The 11,438-nt window shown below is 40.7% G+C and overlaps 1 protein-coding gene across 17 annotated transcripts in view; it reads right to left on the bottom strand.

The window, feature by feature from the left end:
- DLG2 (discs large MAGUK scaffold protein 2) overlaps positions 1-11,438 on the bottom strand; it is a 1,827,487-nt gene that overhangs the window by 436,917 nt on the left and 1,379,132 nt on the right. The window lies entirely within an intron of this gene.

The raw sequence follows: 11,438 nt of genomic DNA, 5'->3' as shown, positions 1-11,438 counted from the left end.
CAGTTCAAACCCACGAACAGCTCTGTGGGGAATAGCTGAAACTGTCTGCTCCTGTAAAGATTTCCAGTCTTCGAAATCCCAGGCAGCAGTTCTGCTCCATCCTCCAGGATCTCTATGAAGAGGAATCAACTTGATGGCAGTGGTTTGTTTTTTCTGGGGGGGAGGGTGTTTCATACGTGAAGTATGTATTGTCTCTAATCCCATTTAACAAATAAGGAAACTGTGTTACAGAGTTTAGAAATGTATCAAACTCAAATAATAAATATTTATACCTGAAATAGTATTCTGACTAATTCTAGAGCCACTACTATAAACCATGTCATATTATCTTCTAAATAAGTAAAAATAATAAATAGTAATAGTAATAAGTTTTCTGCTTTCTAAGAATTTATCTTGCAACCTCAGAATATTCTTTAAGTATTCTTCCAAAGAAACAGCAGGAGAAGCATCTGTCTGACATAGTCACAATAACGAGGCAACAGCAAAATGAATGAATTGGGCTTTCTGTGCTAGATATTTAGGCTACGAGTGTTACATGTATTTTGATGTGTAATGAATTTTAGCCACAATGTTGATTGCATACCCATGTAGCATGTATGAACATGACTATCAAACTAGATATATGACGAGAAAGCTGAGCTAAGTGTCTGCAGAACATTGGGCACCTTCACAAAGCTCTAAGACTTCCGAGTGTGAATTTTGGAAACACCGGTGTTTGGTCCGAGGAGGAGGCCTCTCTCTCTGATAGCATCTGTCTGAAGTTGAGGGAACAGAATTTCAGGAACGTAACCAAGGCCTTCACCATTGCCCATCAGTTTGTCGTATTCTGGTGGCTTGCATGTTCTTGGGATGCTGGAAGCTAAGTCACCTGCATTTCAAATACCAGCAGAGTCACCTGTGGCGAACAGCTACGTTTCCAGACAAAGAACAGACTATAATGAGGGGAATAGCCTGCCTAGTTCTGATGGATTAGCCCCTGGAAACTTCATGAACAGCAGCTGGACACTGCCTGGTACAGTGAGCAAGAACGAGGTCCCTCCATTAGATGGCCTCAGGATACAACTGGGCAAGGACTGCTCCTTGGCGGAGAACAGACTGTAATGGGCGACGTGGAGGAAGGAAAGCTTTCGGGGCCCTCATGTGCGGACAGGGCACAACTCAAAATGAACAAACAGCAGCAGACATTCATGGATAATCAAAAGGCAGAATGTACAATGTCTGAAACTAGGGAATTTGGAAATTATTCAACATGATGACCGTGGGGAGGATGCCCCAAGAGCAGGCAGTGCTTCCTTCTGATGCAGACACGACTGTGATGGGTGCGAACCACTTCCCTGATCAGCAACAACTGAGGTCTAGAGCAGCGGTTCTCCACCCGGGGTCGCGCAATTCACAGCCATAGCAAAACGACAGTGATGCAGTAGCAAAGAAAACAATGTTATTGTAGGGGTCACCACAACACGAGGAACTGTACTAAAGGGTGAAGGTATTAGGAAGGTTGAGAACCACTGGTCTAGAGGATCATCTTTCGTAAGCTAAGGATTGTGTCTTCTCTTTCATGAATCCTGCACAATGCCAAACACCATAGATGCTCATTTAATATTTTAATCCACCGAATCAAGAGGCAGCATAGTGTACCACCTACCATAAACCCAGACTGCCTGAGTTCAGGTCCTGACTCTACCACATATATCTATGTGGCCTTGTCCAAGTGACTAAAATCTCTTTGCATGCCAATTTCTCATCTGTATCATCAAGAGAGTAAAGGAATTTTCTTCTAGAAAGCTCTTGCAAGGTTGTTAGGAAGATTCAATGGGTACAGTGTTTTTAGAGAAAGTGGTAAAAGCTATGTAAGGGTATGTTAAATATATAAGCTAACATGATTTAAAAACTAATTTAGGTTATCTCAGTTAGCCAAATAGTTAGAATATGAGGTGTATAATTCTGGTATCAAATTACTTTGGTGACTTAAAACAAGAATAACCTCATTTCACTGAGTTGATTCGACCCTACAAGCCAGAGTAGAACTTTCCTTGTGGGTTTCAGAGGCTGTACTTCTGGAAGTGAGCACACAGCCTCCTCTTTCTCCTGAAGTGGAGTACAGGGGATTGAACTGTTGACCTGTCAGGTCTCAGCCCACTCTACCACCAGGGCAGTCTCCAATTCAAATATACGCTCCTGTGCAAAACAACACTATAAAATGAGTGGCATTAAAAGTAAGGGAAAGTGAAAACACACCCATAATTCTATTCTCTTTTTCTCACAGATTACAAAATCCTGTAATTTAACTTTTTAATCTGTTCTATAAGGTGATTATTATCTCTTTGGGGAACCATCACAAGGATGTACAGATAACCCCCTCCCTGGGGAATGGACAACAGAAAAGCGTGTGAAGGGAGACCTCGGACAGTGTAAGACATGACCAAATAATAATTTATAAATTATCAAGGGTTCGTGAGGGAGGGCAGGTGGGGAGGGAGGGGAAAAATGAGGAGCTGATATCAAGGGCTCAAGTAGAAAGAAAATGTTTTGAGAATGACGATGGCAACAAATGTACAAATGTGCTTGACGCAATGGATGTGTGTATAGATTTGATAAGAGTTGTATGAGCCTCCAATAAAATTATTCAAAAAAATTATTATCCCTTTTATTTATAGAGCTCATATAACATGCAAGAAATCAATAACTAGTAAATGTAGAGGTGAGTCAACATAAAAAGATGTTTTATTGTCAAATATGTGCACTCTTCATTCTATCATCTTGATTCTATATGTTTGTGTACTCTTTAATATAAACTTATATAGAACAAATAGCAATTCATCTTACATTTTCGCTTAAAAGTATAGTTTAAGCATTTCTAATCAATTCTCCATAATCACTACTTGGGTACTATATAATGTTATTTCCTATGAAGAAAACATAATATATTTAAGCACTATTTTTGTTGGATATTTGAATTATTTATACTATTTTAATATTATAAACACTGTTATAATGAGTATACTGATAATCAATTACATTTTTCCTTATTTAACTATTCCTTTAGGATGGATTCCCAAATCGGAAATTTTATTAGATTCTTAATGTTTGTTATCAGATTATGTTTTAAAATTTCATATTAGGGACAGTAAAAGAGTAAGATTAAAAAAAATCTAGTAACATAAATTACATACACATCTTTAATATATATATTTATAAGCATTGAAATATACTTATTTGGCAGTGCTTTGGTGTAGGCATTAGCTTGCTAACTGCAAGGTTGGTGGTTCAAACCGAGAAGCCACTCAATGGGAAAAAGACAAGACTCTGTTTCTGCAAAGGTTTACAGTCTTAGAAACCCTATATGTTGTATCTATGAATAAGAATCTACTGCATGGCAGGAAGTTTGCTTATTGGTATGTCTGCTTGAAGCAGTTTCACCATGATCTTACAAATGCTGATATTATAATTGGAAAAATTGATAATAGGTACTGGCTAACAAGGAGCACTTCTTCAATTATTAACCCACTGCCATTGAGTCAATTCTGATAGACACAGGGACTCTACAGGACAGAGGATGACTGCTCCCCGGGTTTCTGCAGCTCTAAATGCTTACCCAAGCATTTTTACCCTGCGGAGTGGCTGGTAGGCTCTAAACAGCGACGACAATGTGGTCAACCCAAGATACCATGAGGGATCTTCTTGGTTTATCAGTGAGAACAACTTTTCCCCCATATGTTTATTTGCTAACTTTATTTCTTTTGTGCAAGTTGCAAAATCATTTCTTTCACCATTTAGTCCCTCTTGGTTTAGTAACGTTTCTTCTTGGGTAAGGACCATCGATGTTACCTACTGTACTTTATGCAAATAACACTAGACTTGACTGTGTCGATGCATTCAACTGCTAGATCATAACACACGCTGGGTAACCTTGAGGAGAAGGGAATTCCAGAACCCTTCACTGTGCTCACGTGGGACCTGTGCATGGATCATGAGGTAGTTGTGCAAATACGACAAGGGACTATTTAAAGGTTGAAAATCAGAAGGGTGGTAGCTTTTCTCTGTACTTATTCAATCTGTATGCTGAGCAAACAATCAGAGAAGTTGGATTGTATGCAGAGGAATGCGGCATCAGGATTGGAGGAAGGCTGATTAACAAGCTGCAGTATGCAGATGACACAACCTTGTTTGCTGACAATGAGAGGACTTGAGCCACTTGCCGGTGAAGTCTGTAGCCTTTAGTAGAGAGTACCACTTCATGTAGGAAGACCCAAATCCTCACAACTGGGCCCAGAGATCACATCATGATAAATGGAGAAAAGGTGGAACTTGTCAAGGATTTGGTTTTACTTGGATCCACACTCAATGTTCAAGGAAGCGGCAGTCAAGAGGTCAAAAGACCCATTTGCACTAGGTAAACATGCTGCACAGGACCTCTTGAGAGTACTGAAAAACAAGCATGTTACTTTGAGGACGAAGATGCTCCTGACTCAAGCCACGGTATTTTCAAGGGCCTCATCTACATGTGACAGTTGGACATTGAACTAAGGACGACTGAAGAAGCATGGAGGCATTTGAATGGTGGTGCTGGAGCGGAAGATCGAAAGTACCATGGACCGCCAAAAGAACCACGCCCGTCTTGGAAGAAGTAAGGCCAGCGCGCTCCACAGAGGCAAAGGTGGCAAGGCTGGATCTCACACACTTTGGACATGTTGCCAGGAGAGACCAGCCCCTGGACAGCAGGCTGGGTGAAGTGGAGGGCAGTGAAAACGAGGAAGGACCTCAAAGAAATGGGCTGACGGAGTGGCTGCAAAGATGGGCTCGGGCACCGGAGCCATTGTGAGGATGGCGCCAGGACTGGGCGGGGTTTCTTTCTGCTGTGCACAGGGTCTCTGTGGGTTGGACCTGACTCGATGGCACCTAACGACAGTGACAACAAAGGATAGAAGGTGTAATGCTTCTGTCTATGTAGATAGAGGACAGGAGACGGGGCCAAGGATTAAAGGTGGCCCCTCCCTGCTGGAAACGTTAGTTGTGGTGGAGTTGGTTGCCGGCAGATCAGGTCTACAACAACACTAGACTTCTGAGTTTGTTGTCAACCACTCCGTTCTATGCCACCCAAACTAGTTTTGTAAAGATGCTCTGCTAGTTGGCAGAGGACCACTTATGAAAATGTTTCCTCAGGAGATGGGGTGGTGGTAGAAGGTGCTTGTTATTTGGGTAAAACTGCAGGTAACTGAGATTGATCAGTAACTAGAGTCCCCGATAGCTTTCTCACCATCACCTCTGTCTGCATAATTAAAATTTGAGGAAATATTCAGTAATTGTATTGCACTTACCACTACCTTATAATGAATTATTATTCTACCCCAAACACTTCCAATAATCTGCTTTTAAAAGTTCTAGTCAAACTTAAATGCAGAAGGTACCCTACAGTGCTCGGAGAATTTGAATCCTTTAAAATTATTCACGCCAAGCCAGCCAGTCTCTCCTAATGAGAGAGCATCTGGAATAGATAGAGCTTTGACAACTTGTAATTGCCTCCAACTCTACTCAAACACATACACTGAGTGATCTGACCATCACGAATGGTAGACACAAAGGTGTTTTTGTTATCCACAGGTAGTAATGCCTAAGCAATATTTGCAGTAGGTGTTAGGAGCTACCTGATGGCCATAATAACTGGTATTTTACAATTACCAAACATCGTCTCTTGGGTTGAAGCAGCTTGTTCTATACTTTCCGTATGATAGGCGACACAAAGACTGCATGTTGCTATTGCTAACATGACTAAAATTATAGCTAATCACCGTCTGGTTGCTTTACCTGCTCAGGCGGAGAGGCCTGCCAGATAGGATTCTGAGAGATGCAAAGAAAGGAACCAAGGGTGGAAAGCACTGAGAAAATGTAAGAAAAGTGGGTGAAGGGAGATGTCGGACAGTGTAAGCCATGAAAAAATAATAATAATTTATAAATTATCAAGGGTGAGGGAGGGAGGGAGGGCAAAAAAAGGAGGAGCTTATACCAAGGGCTCAAGTAGAAAGAAAATGTTTTGAGAATGATGAGGGTAACAAATATACAGATGTGCTTGACACAATGGATGGATGGATGGATTGTGATAGGAGTTGTATGAGCCCCCAATAAAATGATTTAAAAAAAGAAAAAATTTAAACCTTTCAGTGACAGAGAATAAATATGCTTGGATTATTCCTTGTCCTTAAAAAAATCCCTGTTCACAAATGACTAGAAATTTCCATATAGCTGTATTTGTTGTTGTTATAGCCATGTATCTGCTCTTCTGGAATCATTTAATAATAGCCCTTCACTAGCTACCTACCAACAGGATCAAAGGGACAACTGGCATCCCGTCCTCTGTGAGCCTCCTCTTTGGCACAAGCCCTCAGTAACAACAGGGAACAACACACACCACCTTTCTCCAACTAAGTGATGCTGTGATGCTCCTCAGAGATAAACCATGTTGCCTTACAGAAAGCTGGACTTAAAGCTCTGTGGCTAGACCATAGAGACGACCGGATGCAGTCAGTTAGGGAATGCTGAATTCTCACTGGACAGCAGCGACAGTTTATAGAAAAGACTACCCATTTTTTCCCTACCATGTCTGTACAACTTTCTCATTAGTGATTTTGAAGATAATTTTATGAAAATTGCTTAATAGAGACTTCTCTGTCCAACTCACACCATCTGAATGGCCCGCGGGTGTTTATGAGGATTTAAGTTTGAAGGAATCACAGATGAATGGGCAAGCCTGCGCTATACTGAGCATCCTGTCAGTATTGATGGGGTGGGGGGGGGGGCTGGGAGTGAAGCCCCTGGTACAGGGTAGGGATCCTGGGCACCAACTCAGTGTCTAGGTAGCTTGGCTGATGTGCTCAAGCAGGCAATTATGGAAGTAAATCTCCTGGAGACGCTGCAAGACTGAGAGAGCATGATCAGCTTCACTGCCTTTACCGTCTTGCTGTCATTGAAGAAATCTGGGTTAGAGAACAAAAGAGTCTCTTTCCGAAGAACTCACCAATTTCACAGTTAAGGACTCCCAAGCCGTGGCCTACAGAAGGGGCATTTGAATGACAGTGAAAGATGTAATCCTGATACTGTATTAAGTGGAAAAAATACTTTTGAGCATCACAATCCAAATGATCCTATTACACATGCAGCACAACGGATGGAGCTGGTAGTGACAGATGGCTTTTTACATCTCTCCTCCTTCTCGACAATCAGGGGCAGGGAAAGATTTGCTATTTAAGCGGGAAGCACAAAATGTCTCTTTACCTTTTCCTTTTTATGCCATGATTAATGAACTGATAACAATTTATTTAGTTTGACTTATATACCAATAAACTAACTCCTACTGTATATGCAAATTTCTGTTTCTTCGTCCCCCTTTCTAAAGCACTAGTATCTCTGTCTGTCGTCTTTAGGAACCGTGGTGGCACAATGGCTGAAGCATCAGGCTGCGCAGCCCTGAGGTCAGGGGTTGACTAGAGAGAAAGGGAAAGCTGTCCGCACTCTTAAAGATGCACACTTTCAAAACCTCACCCTACCGGCCCACTACGAGGAGCTATGATTCTGAATCAACACCATACTAGTAGTTTCCCTTTTGAGAGTTGGATTTGATTCTTCACCTTTCTCTTAAACATCCTGTATCTATAATTTGTTCCTTCTCTCAAGTTTCGCTTCCCTCTTTTCTTCTGCTTCTCCTTTGTAAGTAGAAGCGTGTTACTGTCTTGGGAAACTGGACAATCTACTTCACATGTAACCAAAACGCATCACCTGTCCTCGTGAAGCTGCAAACCGAGATGCACAGGCTTGTGTATTAATACATAACTGCATTTGCATGTCAAACATGAGTGGGATGTACCTGTTACGCATGTGGAGAATATGTTCTACAGTGAGACCACTACAATCATCAAAACATTCTCTCTATCCCCTCAGTAAACAAGCTGACCAGTGACAATTCGCTCTATGTCTCTTATATGTTTACCAAAATTAGTTGAAATGTTTCTCAAATCTGTTAATTTCTGTTGGACTTCATTTTAAATTGCATCATTTAATTACATGCTCCCAAAATGAAATATGAATATTTAAAAAAGAAGTATTACTCTAGAGAGTAAATTTCATGAGTTCGAAATATTTGATTATAGGATGTAGTTAAAAACACTGCTGTCAAATTAGGTATGACACTTGGGTAAAGTGTCAAATTAGAGACAATTTTTAGATCAAAAAGTAATTACAAAATAAAGAATGCTCTTTGTTTAACTTACTTTTGATGTTCACTGTTAAAGAAATTTCATCAGAAAAGCATATGTAATGTATTAAGGGTGGGTTTTAATGAAAAAACAAACAAACAAACTCAGAAAATTTGGTTTACAGATTTTATGTCCTCACAAATAAATATGGAATAATCCACATTTTGAAGCAACTCATGGACAATTTGGATGTTGGAAAATATCACAAAAACTGCCCCGGCTCTCACTACAGATTCCTCTGGTCAGGATCATAATAGCTCTAGACAGTGAAGAATAGAAAACAACAACAAACAAACAAAAATTTGGAAACATAGAAAAGACCAGAATAACTGGTGTGTGGTCTCTAGACCCCCTTCAAGCTGGAAGTAAACCTAGCCCCAGGGATCCTCTTTCAGCCAAATGATAAAGAGAGTAAGAACAGGGGGAGGGATATGCTCGTCAGAACAGCCAACGTATGAGACCAAAGGGCAGCGTTTGCCCCAAACAAAGCTCAAAGGGCAAGCAGTGGCAGAACAGGAGGAACATGGCAATGAGGAAGCCAAGGAGGAAGGGAGGAGCACTGAAAGTGTTGCAACCAACGTCAAAAAACAAACAAAGAAACAAAAAACGGTGTATGAATTATTAAAGAGCAAACTAATTTGCTGGGTAAAGTGTCATCCAAACTACATAGAAACGAAGAACCAACAACAAAAACAAGTGGCCAGCGGTTGCCAAATGCTAGAACAAGTTGTGAGTCTCATACACACAAATATATGAGGAAGCACATGATTTATTAATTGACCTAAAACCAAGCATATTTTCTGGTGATTTATAAAAAGGCAATGGCTCCATGGTTATTCAATGACAATCTAAGCTGTGGTCAATGTAGACGTCGTATGTGTCGGAATAAACTAACAGTTTCCGGTGAGTTAATTCTGACTCATAATGACCCTGCAGAACAAAGTCCAGCTAGTACAGGGATTCCGACGCTGTGACCCTCATGGAAGGAGACTGCCATTTCCCCCCGTGGAGCTACCGGAGGATTTGATCTGGTGGCCTTTTCAGTTAGCAGCTCATCACTTAACTGCTGCACCATCAGCCAAGCATTTAACTACTGCACTACCATTATGCTTGGTCAGGGCTCAGTGAAAAAGACCCTCAGTAATAGGGACTGAAAACGAGGGGCTTACACAGAACAGTAATTGTGAGGACGGGGCAGGACGGGGCAGGGTGTCCTTCTGTTGTGCAGAGTCCCTATGAAATCGGAACCCACTCGATAGCACCTAACACACCACCAAACCACTTGTTTTATTTTGTCACCGTAGTGTTGTGTTTTTAAAGTTAAGGCAAAATAATTAAGGTATGAAAATGTTTGCTTTAAAAAAATCTACTTAGATCTATTTTTAAAAAATTTTATATGCCGACTATTGACTAACAAATGCTTGAGTCTGGTTGTGTAAATTAGGAGGAGCTCTACAGCAAGAATGCCTTATTCACAGAGATCACTCCTCGTTACTTTGAAAAGATCAGGGATCTTACTTTCGTCTTACAGAACAGGCCTAGAAAAGTGATGGTTCACTCTTAGAATGTACTACAAGTCTGACCAGCCTCCTGTCTTCTCCGTCTCACTCTATTGTGACTTTTTCCTACTCTCTTCTGTGACAACAATTTAATGACGAACAAAGCCAATGTCCTGGCCGTTTAAATTGTTCTTCTCATCACCATCTGGCAAGTCTTGGAGGATACACTAACAAACGCTGGTCTAATCTCTATAACAAAATCTTTGTGTAAGCTGGAAAATACCAGCATTTTCTCTTGTGCATTAACCCAAGTGGCTGAAATGTCGGGAAGAAAACATAGTGTTGTAATATAGCAGGTGTATTCCTGCCTTTATATCACTTTTCCTGCCTTTTCAGCATGCAAACTACCTCTCTGGAGGAACCCACAGAGATGGATATATCATAAGGCAACTTGGAATGGATGGTAATATCAAAAGATGCCCTTTTTCATATGGACTATTTTTCACAAGGACAGCAAAAAATGGAATTTATAGTAGCTTAAAGATGAGGCTTTCTTCCTCTGTAAATATTCATAGTCTCTGAAGCCCTAGGGAGCAGTTCTACTCCGTGGTTTAGGGTCACTATGAGTCAGAATCACAGCAATGGCAGTGGATTAAAACAGTTGTCACGCAGTCCAATGAATACAATTAGTTCAAAAAGAAAAATACACTGCGTTAGGAATGTCACATAAAGTATAGACAACAATTAGAGAATGCATAGCAATGAATTTACAATGGAATATTTTGGATACCAGTTGGGATTTATAGCTATCTAATTGAGATATAGATATCATGAATTTTCCCTCATGCCACACAGCAAACACGTTTTCCAAGATAATATAGTATTTTCTCTCTATCAACATCTGGAAAATAGAGCTGTGTAAAAGAACAAAGCTGTTGAGAAGTCAGACGTAGACCTTCCCACAATGTTCACATCAAGTCAAGTGATCGTACCTAAGCCATTTCACTTCCCTTATTTTGATCAATTTAGTTTGAATAAAGGCAATTGCTATTGTCCTCTCCATCTACTTTCTTGGATCTAAATAGGAGAGAGCACAGTGATGGGAGAAAGGCATGAACTGGGAGGCAGGCCTTGGGACATCCCATTATTCTGAATTAGGCACTCAAGGACCTCAACCATGGAGTCTCTCACATTTCCTGCCCTGCCTTTAGTACAGTGTAGAAGGCGATGTCTTCGTACAGATAATGCTGTGAGGGTGGAAATGAAGTCACATGTGAAAAAAAGAATTTTGTAAAATGTGAAACATGATGAATATAATAAATGGAAATGGCCTTCCATGGAGGCAATATGATTTGGTCATAAGATGTCTGGAACCAGCGATTAGAACTGGGGTCTGAGGATAGAATATATCAATAGAGCGAAGTACAAAGAAAATGGAAACAATGGAATTTGGCCATTGTAAGTGGTGGATGACTGAGAAATCAACAAGAGTTCCATGTTTCTAGCTGGGACGACTGGGTCGATGGTGGTACTTTACACTAAAAAGGAAGTTTGAGGAGAATAACAGATTAGACAACATGTGACTATTTCGATATTGTGGTGTTGAGGTGCCTGCATGACATCAAGGTAGAGATGTGTGGTAAGAGTGGAATCTTGAGCTCAATAGAGCAATGGATTATTAAATTGGTCTTAA

Source organism: Echinops telfairi, unplaced genomic scaffold (assembly GCF_000313985.2).
Source record: "Echinops telfairi isolate 266 unplaced genomic scaffold, ASM31398v2 ScPeMD7_1713;HRSCAF=2227, whole genome shotgun sequence".
NCBI classification, from domain to species: domain Eukaryota; kingdom Metazoa; phylum Chordata; class Mammalia; order Afrosoricida; family Tenrecidae; genus Echinops; species Echinops telfairi.
Note: the sequence above shows the minus strand (reverse complement) of the source record. Positions and strands in the feature narration are given on the sequence as shown.